Genomic DNA, 24,348 nt, shown 5'->3' on the forward strand with positions numbered 1-24,348 from the left:
AGGAAGAGTCCTCTGTGGACTGAGGTATTGGAAGATAACAGGGAGCTGATGCCTCTGTAAGGAGTTTTGTAAAATATGCTCACAATAACAAATTTAAAATTTAAATTCTATCCCATCTGGGACAATGATAATGTTTTCTGTCATGTATTAACATTTGTGATATATGCACCCTTTTCAAATGAAATAAACACTTCAAAGCTGTCACTTGATTGGAAGGCAGAATGATATATCACAATAGCTTTTGGGACAAACAGATCAGGTAAGAATAAATAGTCCTGCAAATGATGACAAACAAACAAGTTTCAGTGCACTTACTATCCCACATTTCTAGAGACACACTCAAATCCAGGTCCTGGTAGGTAAGAATATTTCCTGTTTATTCATTAATTCTCAGACTTATCCATCTTTGTTAAAATAATGTACTGGCCAGAGTAATGAATTTACTAAGAAAAAAAGGCCTATTGCATACAAAATAGTAAACAATCCAGAGAGCTATGTGTTTTATTTTTTTTTTTTTTTTAGATTTTTTATTTAAAAAGCTAAACAGGAAAATGGATAGAAATGATTCAGAATTTAAAAAATAGGAAATTAATATTAATTAGTAAATTGTATATTGTTATCTTAGAAGTAGTTGTTCAGGTTACAAGATTCAGGCATGAAAAAAATGATGAAACAATCAAACAATGAAAGCACAAATTGTTCTTCCTGATGAACTAACAGATCAGCAGTGTAGTTACCTATCTTGTTTACACACACACACACACACACACACACACACACACACTATACCTACATACTATAATTTTTTGCCTCCTTCATTTTCTCCTTTCCCTTTACACAGTTGTTCTTTCTTTTTGATCACTTTCTTTCCATTTTATTATCACAATATATATTGTACATTTTGGAACTTATCAGTTCTGTTTCTTACATTAGGGAGACAATCTGATATTTACACATATGAGTTTGATTTACTTCATTTATGAGTATGATCTCAAGTTGCCTCCATCTACATATAAAAGCCTGAAGATCATCCTTCTTTATAATTGATAAATACTCCATTGTATAAAAATACCACATCTTTTTTATCCATTCTGTAGTTGATGGGCATTTGGGTTGTTCCTAAAATTTAACTATTACAATGTATTGAATTTTTCTGGGAAAATAGCCAGAAGGAGAATACATGGATTGAATGGAACTTCCACTCCCAGTGTTTTGAGGAATCTCCACACTGATTTCCACAGCAGTTGTGTCAGTCTACAGTCCACCAGCATTGGAGAAGAATTCCTTCTCCCTGACAGCCTTACCAACATTTGTTATCAGTTGATTTCTTGATGGCAGCCATTCCTTCTGGAGTGAGACAGAATCTTACTGTTATTTTAATTTGCATTTCTCAAATGATAGTGATGTTAAACATTTCTTTATGTATTTATTTGCCATTTGTATTTTTTCACCTTAGAAGTGCATGTTCATCTTACATGCCCATTTTTGGATTGGGTGTTTGAATTGGGGGTGTGTGATATTTTTCAGTTCTTTATATGTTCTGGATATAAGTCCTTTGTCTGAGGGACAGGTGGCTAAAATTCTTTCCTATTCTATGAATTTCATTTTCACTCTGTTGGTGATTTTTTTTGAAGTGCTAAAACATTTTAGTAAGATGAGATCCCAGTTGTTGACTCTTTGTGGTACTTCTCATGTAGTTTGCATTTTGTTCATAAACTTTTTGCCCACCTCTGTGGCTTCAAGATTTCTACTTACTCTGTCCTTTAGTAGACTTAGTGTTTCTATTTCAAGTATATAGATCTTTGATCTACTTAGACTTTAATTTACTGTATGGTGATAGACATGGTTCTAGTTTTCATCTTCAGCATGTGGAGAGCCAATTTTTCTGGCACCATCTATTAGAGGGGCTACCTTTCTTCCAGAGAACATGTTTAGCCACTTTGTCAAAGTTAAAGTGGCTGAGTATCTTTGTATTTGTTCCTGAATCTTCTAAACTGTTCCATTGATCCTCATGTCTGTTTTATTGCCAATTCCATGGTGATTCTATCACAGTAGCTGTGTGGTAAAATTTCAAATCAAGGATTGTGATGTTTCCATCCATGCCTTTGTTGCCTAGGATTGCCTTTGCTATTCTTGGTCTTTTCTGTTTCCAAATGAATTTTAAGAATGTTTTCTTTAGGTCTGTGAGGTATGTTAATGGTATTTTAATTGGCATTGCATTAAATCTGTATATAACCCTTTGGGAATATGGTCAGTTTTACTATGTTGGTTCTTCCCATCGAAGAGCAAGGAATATCTTTCTATTCTCTGACAGCCTCTTCAATCTCTTTTAGAATACTATAGTTTTCAATGTGCAGGTTTTTTATATTCTTTGTTAGGTACATTCTTAAATATTTTGGGGTTTTTTGGATGCTATTCTGAAAGGTGTTATTTATATAATTTGGCCCTCAATGAATTTGTTGATTGTGTAGGGATGATACTGAAGCTTGAGCACAGACTTTATAGTCAACTACATTACTGAGTTTGCTTATTAACTCTAGGAGTCTTTTAATGGAGTTCTTGTATGTAGAGTATCATATCATCTTCAAGTAGTGATAATTTAACGTATTCCTTTCCTGTCCTTATTCAATTTATTTGTCTCTCTTGTCCAATTTCTCTGAATAAAATTTACATAACTATATTGAATAAGAGTGGTGATAATGGACATATTTGTACTGTTCCTGATTTTAGAGTGAAAGCATTCAGGTTTTCTCCATTAGTATTACATTGGTTTTTGGTTTATCATAGATGGCTTTTATAAGATTGAGGGAGACAGTTTGATTTTTTCTCCAGGATTATATCATGAACAATTTTTAGATTTTATCAAAAGCTTTTTTCTGCATCTATTCAGATTATCATGTAATTTTTGTCTTTGGCTCTGTTGATTTGGTGTATTACATTTATTGATTTATGTATGTTGAACCATTCCTGCATTCCTGGGATGCATCGCACTTGGTCATGATGTATAATCTTCTTGATGACTTGCTGCATTCTATTTGCTAGTATTTTATTGAGAATTTTTGAATTGATGTTTGGCCTATAGTTCTTTTTGCTTGGATCTTTCTCAGGTTTTGGTATCAGAGTAATACTTGCTTCCAGGAATGACTTAGGGAGAATTTCTTCTCTTTAAATTTCATTCAAGAGTTTGGCATTTTTTCTTCTCTAAAATTTTTGTACCATTCATCTGTGAATCCACAAGGATCTGGGCTTTTCTTTGTTGGTAAGTTTTAATTACATTTTCAATTTCATTTACTGATAGTGGGTTATTCAATATTTTCATATCTTCTTGATTCAGCTTTGGTAATTCATATGTTTCTAGGAATCTGTCCATTTCCTCTGTGTTTTCCAGCCTATATGAGTAAAGATTTTCAAAGTACGTGGTCATAATCTTCTGAATTTCCACAGGATCTGTAGTGGTTTCATGCTTTTCATTCTTCAATGCCTGAATTTGATTTTTTTTTCATTTTCTTGAAAAAATTGGGTAGGGGTATATCGATTTTGATTGTTTCAATGGGCCAACTCTTAGATACATTAATTCTTTGTATTGCTTTCTTAGTCTCAATTGCGCTAATTTCTGCTCTGATCTTTATAATGTTCACCTGTCTATGAGCTTTGGGCTTGACTTACTTCTTTTTCTCGAAGCTTGAGGTACAGTACTAGGTTATTTATTTGTGCTTGTTCTGTTTTCCTGATGTGACAATTCAGTGCTATATATTTCCCTCATAATGTTGTTTTTATTGTGTGCCACAAATTCCAGTATGTAGTATTTGCATTTTCACTGAATTATAGATATTCTTTGATTTTTTCTGTAACCCATAGGTTGTTCAGGAGGATATTGTACAATTTCCATGTGTTTATGTAGTTTTGCAGTTTCTTCTGCCATTGATTTCCAGTTTCATTGCACTATGGTCAGACAATATGCGTGGGATAATTTCAATCCCTTTGCATTTACCTAAATATATTGTATGTCCTTATATATGGCCTAGTTAGGGAATGTCCCATGTGCAATTGAGACGAATGTGCATTCTGATGTTTTTGGATGGAACATTCTTTAAGAAACTCATATGCCCATTTTTTTCACAGATTTGAGTCTGTTCTGTTATTTCTTTGATGACTTTTTGTATAATTGATCTATCTCTTTGTGACAATGGTGTATTAAGGTCCCTCGTTACAATTGTGTTACTGCATAATTGTTTTTCATGTCTCTTAGTATTTGTCATATATAGTTGGTTGCTCCTGTATTTGGCACATATTTATTTATGATTGTTATCTCTTCCTCTTGAATTTTTCCCCTAACAAGTATGTAGTGACTTTCTTTATCTCTTTTGATAATTTTTTGGCTTGAAATTCACATTGTCTGCAAACAAAACAGCTACCCCTGCTTTCTCTGGGTTTCTGCCACATGTCATATTATTTTCCATCCTTTGACTTTCCTTTTATGACTGACTTTTATTAGTTTCAAGTCATATATGTTTCTTGTATACAGCATACTGTTGGATCCTGTTTCTTGATCCTTTCTGCCAATATATTTCCTTTAAATAATGAACTGAGGCCATTTACATTGATAGTTATAACTGATACGTACTAACTTGACTTTGTCATGTTATTTTCCTGTTGTTGGTTCCTGGTTCTCCCCCCTCATTTGGTTTCTTGCTCTGCCTATTGGTGTTTTTCTGTTGTTGTTTCTGGGATTTATGGTCATTTTTATCTCTATCTAGTATGTCTTTCTGTACTCTTTCTTGGATTGGTTTTATGGCCATGAATTTCTTCAGTTGTTCTTTGGCATGGAAGTTCTTATTTCTCCATTAATTTTCAAAGAAAGTTATGCAGGATATATCATTCTGGTTTGAAAGTTGTTTTCTTTCATGGCTTGAAATAATTCCCTCCAAGCTTGTCTTAATTTGAGGGTTTGTGTAGATAAATTTCCCATGATTATAATGGGCTTTCCTTGGGAGGTGAGTTGTATCTTTTCTTTAACAGCTTTTAGTATTCTGTCTTTATGCTGAATTTCTGGGATTTTGAATATTGATATTATTGCCTGTGATGATATGAACAGCTATTTTGAAGAAAACAAGACATCATAATAGCTAATGCTGATTTAATATCATCTTGTTTTGAAGTCCCACCAAACTGTTGTTCTTCTGTCTCCATTGGTTTTATCATGTTGATTCCTGCAATTTTGTTGGCACCTATCATCCTTATATTACTTTTCTTTGCCTCATTTTGAAGCTGTTGAATTATTTCTTGATCTCTTGCTATGTTTGAAAGTTTTTTCCATTTGTGATCTCTAGCTGTGATCTTGTCTTCAAGGTCTGAATGTCCATTTTCAGTTTCATTCCAGTGGTTTTGCTAGCTTTCAATGGAATTTTTAATTTTATGAATTTGTCTTTCAATTTGTTTCTTGCATTCTGTTTGTTTCCTAAATTATTTATCCAAAGTTTCCATAATTTCTCCATGTTCCTGTACTTTTAAAAATCTATGTCTTCTCTAGCTTCGCTGCGCAAGTTCTTTATTAACTTTGTCCTTTATTTCTTTATATGAAAGATTATTTATAGTCTGGTTTCCTCTATAGAGTCATGGATCTGTTTATTTCACTTGCTATCTTTTCAGAAATTTCAGGCACATGACTTCATTTTCCTCTTTTTCAGTGTCTCCTGTACTTGTTCCTGATGGACTGGCCATTTGAGATTGCATTTTTCTTTTGCATTTTATCATTTTCACTTCTTGGATTAATATTTTGGTCTTTTCAATTTTGCTAGTCTCCTCTGTCCATTGTGTGTGTCTCAGGGTCCTAGTGACATTTGCCCAATTGCTGAGTCCTACAATGCATGGGAGGGGCCAGTCACCTGAATTCCTCCTGCTAAGCAGTTGTGTGAGTCCTATATTCTTCCTAGACTGACTAAACTAAGAGTATTGATGTAAGCCAATCCTTGGCTCCTATTGTGACTGCTGCTTCAAGCTGTTCTCAGCTGCCAGATCCACCTGTCTGTAATATGTGTCCCAGCTGGTACCCTATACTGTCACTTTGGGTCTTGTAGGCCCTTTCAAGTTCCTCCAGGTGAGGGGAGGCCTCATCGATGCTCTCATCAAATGACCCAGGGGTCTATATATGGAAGGAAGAGTCACCCACACTTTTTCTGGCTTACCAATGTCCTCTCGCTGACAGGGGTGTTCATTGAATCTCCTGTTGACCCACTGAGGTCCTCTACTTGAGGGAGAAGCTCATTGCACTATTACAGGCCTGCTGAGATCCTCTATGTGGGGGCAGGGATTTGCTGAGGTTCCCATCAGCCCACCAAGGTACTATAGGTGGTAGAAGGGGTTGCTGACAGTCAATGGGCTGCTGAGATCTTTCAGGTGTGAGGGAAGGGCAGCCAAGGTTCCCCTCAGCTGGTGAGGTCTTCCAGGTGTGGAGGAAGTGTGACTGAGATTCCTCTTGGCTGGCGAGGTCTTTTGGACATGGAAGAAGAGCAGTTGACAATCCTCTGGCTGCTAAGGTATCCAGGTGAGCTATTTTTTGAAAATAAAATCTTCACCTTTATTTTTCTCATCTTAAAGAATATATGTCTTTAATGGAAAGCAAAAACAATGAAAAAACTGCAAATTATAAAATAAAAATCAACTACCTTTCCAGACATAGTGGTGCAAACTTGTAATCCAAGCACTTGGAAGGCTGAGGCAGGAGGATTGAGGCAGCGTGGGTTACAAAGTGAGTTCAAGACCAGCCTGATCTGCATAGTGAAACTGTCTCAAAAACTATATTACCAACTGGTACAGATATGAGGGAGTATTATTTACCTATATCCATTCTTGTACATATCACTGAAAATATAAATTCTATTTCAAAACTGTGTTCATATATCATATTTTGGTATTATGTTTATGTGCTACAGGCATTTTATATATGTAGCATATGTTTGCAATTTATAGATTTTATCCAAATCAGAAAGATACTCCCTTTTAAGAGGAACTTTATTTTATATATGTAGATATTTAATGTCTTTTTATATATTAGTGTATGTAATTAAAAATTACTTCCATTAATCATGATGTTAATTATGTAGGGATATATTTGCCTTTAAATTTGTTTAAAATTCCTCAGAGTTTGTAAAGCAGATTTTTAAAAATTCATGTGAATAGTTTTATTCTTGAAGTTGTCATTTTGGGGATCAGCTACATGACTTATGACTCCCTCAATGTACAATGAAGAATACTACACAATTTTCTCTTGCTTTCCAATATCTTGCTGTGTGATAGTGGCTAAAAATATCCACTCATATCATGATTATTAATTTTTGTGACATCATCTTTAAAAATCAAGTATTTCTATTTTTCAATTTTATTAATGTATCATTCACTCTTTTTATTACTATTATCAGTTTTATTACGTTATTTTTTGGTACTGGGGCTCGAACTCATGACTGTGAGGCAGGCGCTTATGCCACTGAGCTAAATCCCTGACATTTTGATTACATTTTATGGAAGTTCCTGGCATATTGTTGATCAAAAATATTTTTGAATTAATATTAATAAGTGCTTAACTAATATTAATAAATGTTCTAAACTTAATTGTAAATATCTGGAACAGCCAAAGATGATAAAAAGAAATAGGATCACTGTTTATATCATCTTATAAATATAACCTTCTCTGTGTCAGAATTTTCAAACAATATCTATCTATGGAGGCTTACATAGGTAATTTTTTCTTTTGTGTTATGATTTTATATTTGCAAAAGTCTATTCTGCCTTTATATGTTAATAGTAGCTTGTCTGACTTTAATGATAAATGATGCATTAATTTTTGTAGAAGTGATCACATATTTTATGAAGGAATATTTATGATTTTTGTTTCTCCTTCAATTTCAAATGTTTAACTTTGTTTGTGTATTATTTCAACCTGGAATACAGTGAATTCTTATCAGCAGGTTATTTAAAAAACACTTTAGGAATATTTTTGATTATCATTGTATTTTCTGCTTTCATTATTATAATTTCTGCTTAACGGATATAGTGGAAGCGCCTGGCGGTGCACCAGCTCAGGGGAGAGCACAGGCCGCACACCAGCCAGGTCTCGGGTTTAGTCCTCCAGATTGCCAAAAATGAATGTAGTTCATCCATGATATAAAGTATTCCTATGATTGTCTGCTTTCAATATCATTGTTTTCATAAGCACAATATTTTAAGGATATTTTAAATAAAGTCCCCAAACTTATTGTGTTTGATGTACTCTAACACTTACACAAATGTTTTCTCTTTACATTTTTCAAAATTTTTGTCACATAAGATACAAAACTGTCAAGTTCTCTTTTCAGTTAACATTTACTAGTTTGTTTCAAACAATGTTTCTGATATTTCTGAAAACCAGAAATATATAGTCTTCCATATCCTATTGTGTCCGGTTGCAAATATTTTTATAGCTTTACTTTTTTGGAACTGAAGAAAATGATGCCAGTCTTTCATGCTAAAGGATATTTTATAGGCTCTGTGGTTCTTCCTTATTGTTTTTTCATTTTTCTATCCCCCAGTTTTACAGCTCTAAACGGTAAAGCTTTGTTGATCAAGAGGTTGATGACTGACCATCTAGCTTGTCTTTATTTTCTTAAATGTTTATTTTTCAGATACTGAATTTAGTTACTTAGATCAGTTTTGTTTAGGACCTCTTTCATACTAGATCTTTGTATAATGTATCTCTGCTTCATTGAGGTGCTAATTTTACTTTTCTTCATAGCTTGTGTCCTGTCAATTTAAAGCCATCTACAAACCTCCACTGCATACAGAACTGTTTCCTCTGCAGTGTGCGGATTTTGTGCTCAGATCGGATTTGACTTATTTTCTTTGTCACAGCAAAATGCACCACCAGGGGACCCCTTCTTTCTCAGGCTGTGGTGTCTTTTAGAGAAGTGGATGATGCAGTAAGCAGTGACTGGTGACATGAAGAGGGTAACTTGGTGACATAGCTGCCCTCAGCAGCTCCCACCAGCAGAATTCTTAACCTAGAAGCTTCGGTGGTGTGGGCAGTATGTCATCAAAGCAGAGAAGAGAAGTGAGTTTGGGAGGAAAGTTTATATTATTTCTGTTTTCTCCATATTATTTTGTTTTAAGCAATGAGCTCTCACTGTGTTGCCTAAGCTGGTTCTGATCTCTGGACTCATGTGATTCTTATGACAGCAGGTGTGTGCCACTGCATCTCCCATGAGTCAATCTGGGCAATATCTGAAACAGATTCATTCATTTTCTATCCAACTATTATCCCAGGTTAAAGACGCAGCAGGGTAAGTGGTTTGTGCTTTGTTGAATCATGCAGTCCAAGGAACTCAAAGACAACCTGCTATTCTGGAGCATGCAAAGGAAGGCAGAGTGTGATGCAAAAGACAGGTGGAGAATGCAAGAGAATACATGTTTCAACAGATATTAACTATTGGTTCTATTTAAGAACATTCCCCCCTCTCCTTAGAACCAGTGAAGATCCAATAATTTATAGTGGCTTTGCACTCAGAGTAAAAGGCAGTTCCTCTCCTAGACTTTCATAGTTCTGTGTAATGACAGCCTTTGCCTGTCCTCTTAGCATTAACACATCTTTTATTTTCTCCCTTGATTCAGCAATATTGTTTTCTTTTCTTTTTCTCCAAGGTGCCCAACTTGGTCATACCTTAGGAATTTTGCAACAATGATTCCAAAAATTCAGAAATCTTTGGTTGTTGATTTTTATATGTCTGCTTATTCTTGCCATTCAAAGAGACATTATCTGACTCCACACTGTTTTCTAATTTATTCTTTTAGATTGTTTTCCTGTAATTTTCCTCTAACTCCTTATCAGCCACTATTTGACTTTATTTCTTCCCATATTTATAATGTGTAGTCCCCACAAACATCAGGACCACTAGAATAGATGCCATGTCTATCTTGTTCACTAATGTTTCCATAGCAAAATCAGTTTATAATATGAGGAACTCAACACTACTCTGTATGTTGACTAGAGTCATATTTCTGGCTGATAGAACAGCTTGTATGATATGGAGTTTCATGAAAATAGAAAATTCTAGAATGCAATCAAGTTTTTCAGTCAAGAGCAAGGAGGTAGTAAAAGCATGTTGGAAAGGAGATGCCATTGAGAAGAAAAATAGCAATTATTTAGACCAAAGTTAAAAATACCACTTTGAATTTTTAATGGAAATGCAACAATTAATCTTTGAGTGAAGATGAAAATAATCAGGAAGAGATTAGGAATTTAGATAATGAATATTGTTTTTTGAAGCTTTTGTACACATTTCAAGAAAGTAACTTGTACAGGATAAGTAATTGCTAAGATCCTCTCAGTAAAAGATGACAATGATGATTTGTGCAAATGTAAGGTTAGACTTTGGAAACATGTTGCCAAGATTTGAATGCTAACTCCTGAAAATTAGCTCTCTGTTCACCATTAAAATGGGAATAATAACCTTGTACACTTTGTACATTTTCTTATGAAATTATCTGAAATAATGAAACATCAAAGAATAGTGCCTAAAATTAGTACAGTAATTATCAACATTGAAAGTTTTTTAAAAAAAATTTTTCAAAAATTCGTCTCTCTTCTCTCTGTAATTTGCCTGTAATTATATATTGGAATGAGTAATTGAAATTAAAATAAAGAATTCAATTGAAATACAAACATACATATATAATCAACACAGCAATTTATATAGTCATATATAAAGTATTCTAATAACCCCTTAAATTATCTGCAGCCCAATTGTTCTGGAGAATAACCTATGCAACCAAACACAAACACTGTTTGGATTTCTCTTTGACCAGTTTGTCAAATTCATATTAATTGAATCTTGTAGTATATATTATTTTGTGTCTGGCTTTTCTGGCTCAAGATAGTGGTTCCGAAAGTCATCCACACTACAGGGATCCTATTATTGTATTGTACAATATTATGGAAGAGCAAAGTTCTTAATCTTATGATTCAGTTTCAGTGTTTCAGTGAATGTGGGGCTCTGAACTCAGATCTTCACAAAGTTTTCTCCAATGGTGTCACTTTGCCCTCTTCCCACCACACCATACTCAGGAAATCAAGAAATGGCTAAAATTGTAACTGTGCCCTTCCACCCACTGAAATAAGGCTCTGGGAATTTTTGATTTTAATTTTAAAACTTGATCCATGATATATATTTATAAGATAGAATGTGAACATTTTGATTCATGTGTAAGTTGTATATTAATTGAGTCAAGTTAATTAGTTTATTCATCACCCATAAATATTTATTTCTTTTTGGTGAAGGCATTAAAAATGATTTCTTCGTATTAATGTCAAATAAGCAGTGCATTGTTGATAACGATAGTCACCATGCTATCTCAGAGCTCATTGCTCCTATCTAGCTGTACAGTGGACCTGTTCATCAACTTCTTCCATCCTTCTCTTGTAATCACTGTTAAATTTATTTATCTGATATTTCTTTATTCTTTTTTAAAATTCCACATATGAGTGCAGACTCTTCAGGTAGCGCCATGTTCTTGAGGTTGTGACAGAGACGTACGTGAGCTGAGACACAGCCTAGAACAGACAGTGGTTCTAGTTCTCTGGAGACTGGCATACTCTCAAGAGCTACGACAGAGACACTACTGGTATTGTCATTACACTGCCCTTATGGGGCAGTGCTAATTCCCACCACATCCATGTCCTCCTCAGAATCGCTTAAAGATGACTGAATTCCAGAAATGGGGCCTGAAGCTGGTCAGCTGATTAACACACCCCAGAGATAGGCAGGCAGTTATTATTTTGTGGCCCTCCACATTGATCTGTGCTTCTGAATCTGTGCAAGGCACATTATGGTCTGTGTAACTGCTATCTCTCCTATTATCATGGAACACTGGAGTCTGGGTTTCTGAATTCCCATTTTCAGCTACTGATTTCTCCAGCAATGCATAGGAACCAGAACTACTCTGCTTAGCATTCCCACCAGGCTGACAGTCGTCACAGTTTATACCAGCAGAATCACTGTCATCAGCACTGTTGACGTTGAATCAGATAGCCTGTGATTTCTTCAACTACCACAGAATGAGGTGGCCTTTCCTCACTGACATTCACCTTCTTAACTTCCCTTTTCTCACAGTCATCTGGTGGAGGACATCGACGAGTGCTTTGAGTCCCTAGAAAAATCTGCATCACTGTCCACTTCTGTCCTCTGTTCTGCTGACTCCTTGTCTGGTTTGACAGGCGAATCGTCCTCTGAACCCTGTGGTGCTTCAGATCCAAGACAGTGTTTAATTCTTTTTAAAACTGGTGCTGCAGTTCCTGTTTGCTTTCTCTCTCAGTTTTCTGCAGCCTGCCTTTCTAGATTATCCTTTCATCTAGAAGCAAGTCCTTTTGTCTTAGGGCTTGTCTATGATTCTCGCATCCTCTGCTGCTTTAAATTGGTGGTTTCTCCATTATTATTTTCCTTCTGAATTTGCACAGAATCTGGTTTCTTCTTTGGGGATCTTGATCACGCTTGAGGATGAGAAGAGAGTTCTTCGGAGTGAGGGATGCTATGATTCCTTAAAGTTCTACCACAAAAGGATTCATCCAAGCTGTTTAACCCCACTGTTGATCCTGTACCATGAGTGGATCAGGAAGCAGGGTAACTATGGCAAGTTCCTACAGTCATCATGATTCACTCATTGGGAAACCTGTATAACCAAAGGCCTGTCATTGTGGAAATATTATCTCTTTTCCTTATATCCTGAAGGATTTGGAGCTATGTCTAAAGTAGAGCTTAAGCATCAGGGTTTCAGACTCTCAGTTTCAGCCACAGAGAATATTAGAAACTCTTAAGTTCCTTTAGCTGAGTTCTGCCAGTTAAGACACATGGTATCTGCAGATGTGTTCCTTAAGACCTTGTTGGAAGTGTTTCGTCTAGTATTTGACTCTCAAGTGTCCATTTAACTGTCACCATTGTTCATGTCCATGTAACACTGAGACTTCAGGTGTTATACGGTTGTAGGTTGTACTAGCACAACTTGACAACTGCTCAGGAGGCTGAAGCAGGAGGATGGCAAGTTTGAGCCCAGCCTGGAAACTTAAAGAGCCCCTGTCTGGTGAGAGGGGTGAGACCAGGCTCTTGCTGTATAGACCAGTCTCCAGCCATCCTCCTGTCTTGGCCTCTCTAGTACTGCAGTTATAGGTGGGAGCCATTACCCACTTTTTGTTTCAAATGTATTTAAAATTCTTCTTGGAGTACTTTTATGCTATCTGAAGTTCAGTTCCTAATATGTGTCATTCCAATGTTGGGATCTGTTGATCTATTGTTGATTTTCTTTTAAAATTCAGTTTAAGAAATTCCTAATTTGGGGATATTGAGTGATTTCTTCTTTAAATGCAAATTTGTATGTTTTAGAGGTTATAGCCTCATGGTGTGGAACTCTTTTCAATCTGTTGGCCACTCTAGCAGGAGAGTGCTGCCTGCTTGTAGCCCAGGAATGATAAAAGTCCCTGTTCTCCCCATGAGTAGAATTGCAAGTGGAGGCAAGGGCCTCCTCTTCACTGCTGGGTGTTCTGAAATCTCAGTTCCCCACTGACACCTACAGGGCTGGGAGAGGCTAGGTGGCCTCCTTAGGGCCCTCAGCATCAACTCTGCAGACTAACATTCCGGAGAGGGTGACCTACTTCTGCTAGGTGGTGGAGAAACCCTGATATTTTCAGACCTCCTTTCACACCATCCCAGCAGAAAGCATGGTTACCACTGGATGGGAATGGAGGGTTGGATCATGTAACACAGTGACAAGCATTTCAATGTGGCTCTATAGTTATTATCTAACATTTCCATGACTTGCTAGCTATCATTTTTCTAGTTGTTTCTTTAGAAGACTGACTCGTGTTGGGCTTTTCTTTCTTCTGTTTGGTATCCCTCTTTGTAACCTATCGGTGTTTCTGAGTTATTATCTTTTTAGCTCCAGATCATGTTTAGGTAGAGAGAAACAAGACCTAGAGAACTCACTGCTTTCTTGCTCATGGATTTCAGTGTTCTGCCTTATTCTCACCATCTTCCATGTTGCTTCATTCAACACTGGACCTCCTGCGGAGAAGAACAGCAGAGTTACAAGTACACTACTGCTTCTCTCAGAGGACACAAACCCTTTCTCACATCTGACAGCAAAGGTAAAGAGGTGGTCATTCAAACTTCATCCAGAGCCACATTGCTGGGATGCTGGCCTCTGCTGTCATAAGAAGGAGCTCATTTCTTAACTCACAGCAACATCTGTGTCTCGTGTGATCTCTGTGCCTGAACCTAAAGATCTCAGGAAATCACTTACCTGTGAGCTCAGTAGGTTATGTAGTTCCACATAGCATGAGAATACACAACATTACACATATTCTATTTTTTTTCCTGAGCCAAATTTGGCCTGTATGAAGGGACTCTGATGATAAACAGAATATTACTATGTTTAAATAGCCATTCCAACTCCAATGCAAGCTCTCTCCTCCCTTCTGGAACACCTTCTCATCACTAGCCCAAAGCCCAATATGGTTTTTATCCCAAGGAAATACACGAGAGAGTTGTTGTGCAGCTATGAATTGGTCCTGCCTGTAAAAATCAATTTATCTAGACTCACATCCATTGCTCTTGGATAGTTTCACAGATATGATTTTTATTTGGTTCAGATATTTCTACCTCTAATTGCACGGATAGCATCTTTGTGTTTTTATGTTATTTATATCTTAACTGCCAATTTCTTGGTAATTTTAATATTTCACTCTTCACACACCATGAATATATTCATTACTGTGGAGTATCTTATGTTTTATAAGGAAGAGTTATGGGAATAGTTCATGTCAAACTATTCTCAGATTTCACAAAGTTTTACGTGAATTTCACTTAGAATAAGAATAATTCCATGTACAATGCGACCTTGGCTTACAAATATTCCTGTTTGCAATTAATTCTGTTCTCAAAAACATTCCACAAAAGTTTACTTCCATTCCCGATTCCATACCAGGCGACAAACATGACCACAGTCATCTTCCCCACACAAACACAAAGAGTCATCTTCCCAAAATCGTAAAACAAATCGTTTGTAAAATGAGATGTCATTGTATGGGGCTCACAGTGTGTGCTAACCTCCTTGTTAAGGTGTGTATGTGTGTGTGTGTGTGTGTGTGTGTGTGTGTGTGTGTGTGTCTGTGTGTGTGTATACATCCTTATAGCCACATGGTTATCTATGTGTTAAATTATTTAACTTCATAAAAACTCCCTTTGAGAGAGCAAAAACATGTTACCCATATTTTGTAGGTAAGGAATCAAACACCATGAACCCAAATTGGGTGCAGATCTGACTTGGTTCATATTTTGCCTCAGATAAATCTAAATGATAGCCCTGACTTAGAGTACTTTAATGAAGCATAGTATTGCTATGTTCACAGATGAATAGCAAGATAAACTTGCCAGAAAAATAATCATTAGTTTCCCAATTATTCAGAAAGAATTTTACTGAAAATATGCGGTTTTATGAAAATTTTAAAAGATTGTTGATTTTTCATGATAAAAAGACTCTCAGGTTGTCATTTATTCTCTTTATGTACATAATAAGAAGCTCACATAAAACTGAAGTGACTGTCCCAGATTTCCAGATAAGTGTGTAAACACAAGCATTAAAAATGATGAGTGAGACAATAAGTAAAAACTGCCTTATCTTCTTGGAGAGAAAAATGTAACATTTATCATAAACGTTTGTTTCTTGCCATAGGAAGATTCTTAACCAGACAGTTTCTAGGTGAAGCCTGGATTTTTCTGCTTACATTTATTTAACCATAAATTCCTTGACAGAGGAAATATATCTTCGTCCTCTTTAAGTTATCCTAGAGTCCAGCATTAAGTAAGATTTTACCAAAGAGAGATTTTTATTGGAAAGCATTAAATTTAATTACAATGAAGAGTTTTGTGTATGTGTGTCAAGGGCATTAAATTGCATTGCATTTATTTTAAGTGGATGTTCTTCGTCTTGAAATATGTATGCTCAAGCTGGGGAGTGACATTAAATAATCTCTGAATTTGCACAAAACATTGTAGTATTCCAAGGTGCTCAGACCATGTGATGTGTTTAGTGATTCTTTCATTCATAAACTTTGGAATGGTTCACAGTGATCCATGTTTTCAAGCAGTGCAGGAGTGAATGTCTTTAAACCCATGACTTTGCTTAGAAATTCTAAAAAGTGCTAGTTTAGAAGACAGAAATTATATTAAATTTTAATGGGTCCCATCCGTTATACTAAATATATGTATCAATTTGTATAATTACAGTAGTATGTGAAAACACCAGATTTATTATCTTTATCTTATTCATGATCAGTTACTTTATTTTGTTTAGTGTAATTAGTTATAATTGTATCTTACCTTTACAATTCATGTTAGGCAGATTGCCTCTTATAAAATTAATGACAGATTTTAAATGACTTTTAGTGCCGTCAGTTTATAATCCTTCTACATTATTTCTTCGTGCTTCAAACACTTCCCATTGGTAGCTGAATTATTCTGATTACTTTATGGGATATTTTTACCCTTAAGGATGTTGATAATCTGCTACATATTGTAAATTCTTACTCTAGCTATGCTCTCTTTATCTTCATTCATGATACTTAAAATAATAGAGAAGCTTTACATTTTATAATTGCAATTATAAAATTGTAATTATAGCCATCTTCCAAATATATTTTTCCTGGAAAGTTTGTATAAAACTAAGACTCCGAGAATGTTGGTAGGGATGTAGAGTTACTTGCAGTTGATAGGATTAAAGGTTTAGCAAGCTAACTGAACTTCGGTCCAGCTAACTGAGCTTAGGTCGGGCTAAGCTGTTTACGGGTAGGTAGCTAGCAAAGAGATCAGGAAAATGAGGACAGCAGATTCCTAGTGGAGAGGTAATCATGGAGAGAGAAAAATAATAACAACACTAGCGATGCTTATACTTCACCAATTAATAGATAGGGATTTTTAAAGAATTTTGTCTTTTTCTTAATTTCTTATTATTATATGTGGATCAGTACACAGTGTTCACGTTCCCTGTGGGCCACGGTAGATATACACAATGCTCTAAATCCTGTATTCATCAGCTAGTCTCCTCTCTCATCTTCTAAACTCATCTCTGGCTTCTCTTTTTTGTGTGTTTTGTACATATCTGCAGTTCATAAACTTTTAATGTGATCAGCGTATTGGACTGAATTTGTGGGTAAGACAGCAGAGTCCTTAAGGCATAGTGTACAAGCCGGTGACTTAAAACTTCATTTCTGTGCAAAGTGCAGGACGATGAAATCCACATGAAGCTTTGAGAACGCTCCCGCCAGTGGAATGCTGTCAGCTGTGTGCTTTGCAGCTGTCTGAGAAGCTTTTACTCAGTGTTCTCTTCAAAACCTGTCGGCTATTACTGTACACTTTCCACTTCCAGATACATGTTGAGACTATCTGACAAGTTTCATAAAAGTCCAGCAGGGATTTATAGAGTAATAGAAGGAGAAATGACATTTTTACAATAGTGAATTCTGTCTTATGAGAATATGTTCTCTATCAGTTCATTGAGGTCGTCTTTTATGTCTTTTAGCAGAGCTTTATAGTTTTTCTTTTTGAGTTATTCATGACCGTTTTTTGTTATTATGTCAGTTCTAAAATGTATTTGTGAGTTTGTGTATGCTCTGCTATGTTTGCCTTTATATTTTCTATGTGGTAAAAATGATACATATATAGAAATATTGTTTATATATCAACTTTTGCATACTTAGCCCTTATTTAATTCTGTTAGGAGTCTAAATGTGGAAAATGTTCTTGTATCTTCTCCAAAGGTAATTGTTTTGAAATAAGAAGCATTTGAATTATATATACCAACATTCATAACTATTGATAAATTTCTTTTGAACTCTAGCTTGTTAATTTTTAATTACCTAGAGCAAGGAATTACAATTTGGGTACATTTCCTAACACTGAGATGTTTCTTATTGTGCTCCGAATTTCTCCTTTGACTCACTTAGGTGGCAGGTCAGCTGTGGCTGGTAGATGGTGGCAGATTTCAAGGTCTTTGGGATCCCTCCCTCCTGGAAGCCCAGGGGCAGCTGGAACATTCTCCGGACACCCCATTCTGCTTCCTCAGACTGCGTAACTGTGGGAGCAGGCAGGGGGCCTGATGCCCTCTGAGCCCAGCTGGACACAGAAATCTGCCACTCTTGCTACATTCTTTTCATTGGAAACAAATAGCAAGTCTTTCCACATTCTATGGAGGAAATTTACATTTTTTTGGAGTAAGGATTCTCAGGGAATTTTTGGACAAATGTTTCAACCACTATAATATCCTATAAAATACATATTTTTGATATATTAATTTTTGTGAATGGTATGATAGTTTGCATACTCATCTGATATTTTATTTTAATGTTCTGTGATTTATTATGGTAAATAGAGGGAACTCAAGTACTTCCTAATATTTCTATCAAATACTAATTTTATGAATATATCTTGTTTTTTAAAAAATGAAATTTAATTCAAGAATTGTATTTGTGTCTGCACATAGTGATACTCTAAACATACATGATTTCTTATACCCCTCTATGAGAAGAATCTTGATAGGCCACATATTTAAGAAGAGAAATTTCCAACTATTCTGAGGTATTTTACTCTCTATAAACATAGTCAAATTTATCTCTGTAAGCAGCATATCAGAGGACTCATTGCTTTGCAGTGCCATTTTAAATTCCTATTTATTTTTTTCTTTTAGTTTTTCAATGTTAGTATAACAATTAGCTCATTATAGTCATTAAGTGAAATCAATTTGGATTTTCTCTCCTGATAATTTTCTCATAAATATATTTTTGTTTGTTCTTTTTTAATTTATTTGAAGAAGTTATTTATACATGTTATTTACTTATATGTAGTGCATTTTCCTTACTAGAATCAAAACTGGTACTTTATCTCTGACTTTATTTGTAAGTGTAACATTTAAGAGTTGAAAGAAAATAAACCAGGAACAAAAAGTGAAAATTAAAAAAAAGTAAAACAAAATTGGCCAATACATCTACTTTCGATCTTAAGATTAAACCATGAATGTTTTTCTTTTACTTCCTGACTTCTTGTAAATCTCAGTTTTTTCCCACTTCTGCATGTTTGCTATTTGAAACTTTGTCAAAACTTAGTTGGTTAAAATAATTATGAGAAAAATTTATTTTTGCTGGTTTGCCTATAGTATCCTTATCACTATACTTTTAATAGATTATCCACTTTTCCTTTAGACATGATACATGTCCAGTAATATCTTCTATAAATAATGTTTATTTTTTCATGCCTTATTTTTTACAATTTCCAATACAGTGTTGAATTACAATACAAGTGGATGATTCTGTGCTCTTTGGAAGTCAGTGTCTATGCATAGCCCACCTACAAGGGGTAGGAAGTGACCCTGCCACTTTGAATGCACAGATTCGACATGTTAGAATTTTCTATGTGGAAAATTTGTCTCTTCTCCCAAAAGTATTTATTCATCCACTTATATCAGGATGGGGACTCAGATATTATTTTGTATGTTGCCTTGTGATTTACTTGACCTACTTGATTTCCTTTATGGTTCATTTTTTGGCTATGGTAGATCATTCAGTTAGCTCCTGTGTCTCTTTTCTATACCCCTAATGTGTTGTGTTGTTCTTTGGAAGAGAAACCATATCCATCCACACTGGTAGGAGAAGATGCTCCAAGTTCATCTTGTGTATTTCCTATGCTACCCATAGGAGCAGCTGTTTATCCAAGAAATATGTTTCTTTTATTGGGGGGAGTAATTAGAATTCCGGATCTGGGTATTAGAGGTTCTCATTGTCCATATATTTATTACTATTTCTGTACATAGAGATCTGTATTAAGCTATGGTAACTTTGTTGAGCTAAACTATGGCTTCATAATGCTTCAAATTTTATCCAGTACCACACGTGCCAACATGTAACTGCCCACTTTGCCAATGAGAAACCTGGATCACTACTGCCATCTGTTCACTCAACAGTTCAGTATCAGAACAAATGTATGAAGGGCAGTATAAATACACACCTATAATGAATGTCTAAATTTTAAAAAGGGATTTCTTACAATAAAGACACATTGCCATCACCAGCCTCTGAATATTCCATCTCGCTTCAAACACGTGTCTTGTCATTCTTGCCTCTTTGAAGTAGTACTAGCTCTAATCGTCCTCTTCTGTAAGTGCCTTTCATTGAGCTGTTGTGGCTGTGCTGATGTCATATCGATGTTAGAGAAGACGCAGAAATTGCCAGGTGCCAGGTGGCGTGACTAAGATGGGTAAGGTAAGGACAGACCGTCTGTGTTTAGAAGCCTGTCTTTCTGATGGGTAGCACCATGTGCACTACATTTTTGATCATATCCTGTAATAATACTCATGTTAAAAGGAGTTGCTGCTTCAGAAAATGGCAAGAATGATGGGAAAAGTGTGTTTTAGCTAAAGGGAAACATTTTGGAGAGATAAAGGACAATGTGTCAATACATTTTCTCATTAAATACACCTTATGTGGCATTTTATGCTCGGTACCCTGCATGCTCTTGGAAACCACTCAGAGGACAGCATTTACGTGGAGCACAATGCAGTCTCCTAGCACAAGCAACCTAAGGGTAGTGGTCAGTGCTTAATATCTTTGCCTTTGATCTTTTAAACTCTTCTCGTTTCCACAGTGATGCAGACTGGCATCTTCCTCCCACCTCTCCAGTGAGATAGTTTCACATATTTACAATCCATCGATGGGTTTTATGTCTATTTTCCATTTCTTTGCCAAAATTCCCCTTCCTATGTCTTTGAATCCTGAGTGTATTAATCATAGTTTTGTGCCATGTATCTGTTTATGATTCTCCTATGAGTCTTCTTTTATTTTCTCTTTTGTTATTTCTACTTTGATTGAAGTTTAGTTTTATATACAGGGTGGTTTTTTGACAATGTTAGAAATTGCATAGGAAATTTTTAGAGATTATTTGAACTCGATAGTATTAACTTTTTCCAGATAGGAATTCCTTTTTTCATACACAAAGCAAATCATAAATCAAATTAAAACAATTAGTATTTGAAATTATCACAGTTGGATCTTTACTCTCTGGCTTATTTTCAGTTCAATTCAAATTATACATTGTAGCCTTTTAGATTCCCAAGCCTGAGTTATTTACAGAGCTCTTTCTCATTGGAAAGTATTATTTCTATTTTTTGTTGCTCCAGCCATGATCCCATAAGATTGTGCAAGTTCTGTTCAGGTTTTTAAACTCTCAATAACGATTTTTAAATCAGTAAACAAGGATGGAAAAAGAGCACCCAACACCATGTTTATGTCTTTGACTTCAGTTTCTTCTCGTTCAAAAGACTTTTGCCCTCAGAAGCCTAGGAAACTTAAATGAGATGCTTTTCGAATATTTTGTTCACCATTTCTGCTATCTTCAGCAGAAGATCCTTGCATAGGATGCATCATTTCTGGAATATACAATACTTTTCATGCTTCTTGAGTCTCTGCCAAATATCTTGGTTGACTTCTCTTCTAGCAGAGTTACTCTCTTATACTGCGGTCTTAGGTATTTGGGCTTCTGGATTAACGAAGAGCATGTAATATGGGACTCTGTACTGAGGTGGGTATGGTTTTCAGGACCTGTTGATCCATAAAGGGAAAACAAAAGTCCAGGATTTAGTTCACCAGCTTTGGCCAAATTCTCTGGGAAAAACTGGCTTCAGGTTTCTTTTCCAGGTTTCAGCCTTCAATAGATTTTGGCCAAAAGGACTCTCACTGTCCTTCCATTTCTTCAGATCTTTGAGGAGAATTTTTAAAATCCTTTGCCTCCAGTCACAGTTATATTCATGAGCAAAAGCTCATCTTAGAAGTTTTTTCCTGTTTTTCTCCTTTCCTCATTATGGGAAAATCTGAAGCCTGGTGGCCATTTCACAGAATGCCTTTTTTTCAATTTCAAAGCTGTTAGTTTCTGTTTCCATTTTTGTTTTAACATGTCATTCAAATTCTATTTTTTTCTTTATTTTAAATAGTATTTAATCAGCACTCTTGTCAGCTAAAAAGAAGTTCCTTTGTAAATCTGACCAAGAATAACAGATATTCTGAAATGTCTTTCCTATTTAATTTTATTTCATAAAAAGATAATTTTAGAGTTTACCAAAAATTCCATTTCTATTTAAATGAAGCATATTTTCATGTGGTTAGAGAGGCTTTTGAAATTATTAACTTTTAAATAGATTTTTCTTATTTAGTACAAGACTGAAATAATTTCATCTGCTCACTTATGTCCCTGTTTTAATATGTCCAGATAGTTCAGTTTCAATAAAACAAAATGGAAATGTTTCATTTCCATATACCTTTATGTTGCTAGTTTAGATACATAGCCACTTGTTGGGAATAGAGTAGAAGCCAATATTTACTGAGCTTCTTTGTCAATTAATTTTGCATTTTGCATTTTATGTGAAAGCAAGAAATCATTGGGGTAGCTTCTTATCCAGGCCAAATATCATACAAGAATACAACGTTGTGTGACTGCCTTTTTCTGGAGTGACTCCCAGAGGTGTTTGTGGCCATGGCATACACTGGACACACCCTGTCTACAGTTTCAGATTTTAGCTGAGGAATTTTCCTAAGCTCTTCCAGAGTTCATCGAATTCATTTTCATGCAGTATGATTCTTTTCATTGTCTGTATTATCAGAGAGACAAGTAAAGGAGCTTTTTCCTCCTATCTGGTTAGGTTCATGATCCGGCCCGCAGATCAATCCGTGGGGTGTACCTGGAGGGGGAACGGGATGAAATAGAACCAGGGGGGAGACAAGGAGAGATTGAGACAAGATGAGGAGTCCAATCAAGTCTCATTTATTCAGGAAGTGATCACATCTTTTACAGACCAAGGGCGGGGTGGTGGGACAGGAAGAGGCTATGGGGATGAATACAACAGGGTCATCGTCATGTCCCGGTATATGACATAAGCAGGAGAGTATTATGGTTAATGTAGGCAAGTGCATCATATGCCCATAGGAGAGAGGCAGGGAGGCAGCAATGGGGCGGTCGTGCCGCTCCCTACAGGTTCATACCACAATTCCTTCAGTATTATTTTTCAGTGTGTAATTGTTAATATTCTCATAAATTTAAAAAATCTAACTTTAGTGAGTATTGATGAATATGCACAGGAACCATCTTAACTGAGGGTAAGATGCATTAAGCATTATTTTGTTTAACTAAATTATACCAATAAAGTATAATATGAGATCTTTTTTTTTTTTGAAAGAAGACAGATGTCATCAACTCCTCCTTTATGAACTTCGATATTTTATGATACTTGAAAGGGCTCTTTTAAACTTAAAGATACATAGAAATATATATGTATATAGAACTATATGCATAATTAAATATAAACCAAAAATTACTAACATCTCCCTAGTATCTCCCCTAAATTGGTGAGCTATGTCTAACATTTCTAAACATTCTTAGATTTGTTCAAAATCTCTGTGAGTCAGATGCATAATTACTTGGTTAAATGATTGATACTCTCTAGCTACATCCAGCGGAAGAGCTGTTTGCTTGGCTGTCTAGTGCTGGATTTGTCTAACCCTTCACAGCTAGTGCCCTTCCATTTTTACTTGTCCCTTTATTGCTGAGCTCTTGGCTCTGGGTCCCATCTCACCAAGACAAGTTGGAGATTTAGATCCTACTTTTCTTTACTGTTTTCAGTGGATGATTTTGTACCCTAAATAATCATCTATGTTCTATTTTTATAACAGTTTCACAATAAGCTAATGTAGAAGAATTGGCTTCTAATGAGGATTTCAGGCTCCCTGCTACTAAATGTTTTCTGTGAGGCGGAAGGTCTTAGGAAATAGAACAGCAATTTAAATTTATCAAGCTTGCCTTGTGATGATCCTGTATACTGAACTTTGAGATATACTGTCGTCATAATTATGAGCAAGAGTCTTAGGGTCAGGAAATATGCTCCAATACAGCTCGACCAAGTACTAGATGAAGCATGATGACAATGGCTTTAATATAAGTTTTATTTTACACATCTGAAAAGTGTGCATGTTAGCATAGTGCAGACAATCTATGGGGACATAGAAAACTAATACTTGTAAATCTTTTCACACAATTCCTAAAATATGCTATATTTCACCAGAGCTCAGAAGCCATTGACTTTTAAATGCGTAACTGTTAGCATACAGTTAGAGGAAGGGGAAATTATAGAAATTGCCTTATGATAATATTTTCCAGTATACTAGCATTTTGGGTAATGTTCCTTAAGAAAAGGTCTTTTAAACTTTAATAGAGGCTGGAAGTTTATCTCAGCAGCACATGT

General features: G+C 35.5%; 1 pseudogene; it reads right to left on the reverse strand.

The window, feature by feature from the left end:
- Positions 1-544: 544 nt before the first annotated feature.
- The window catches only part of LOC134473661 (ZZ-type zinc finger-containing protein 3-like), an 87,466-nt pseudogene continuing 63,662 nt past the window's right edge, over positions 545-24,348 (reverse strand).

Source organism: Cavia porcellus, unplaced genomic scaffold (genome assembly GCF_034190915.1).
Source record: "Cavia porcellus strain 051 isolate PalLab524CR breed Dunkin Hartley unplaced genomic scaffold, mCavPor4.1 scaffold_2, whole genome shotgun sequence".
Taxonomy (NCBI): domain Eukaryota; kingdom Metazoa; phylum Chordata; class Mammalia; order Rodentia; family Caviidae; genus Cavia; species Cavia porcellus.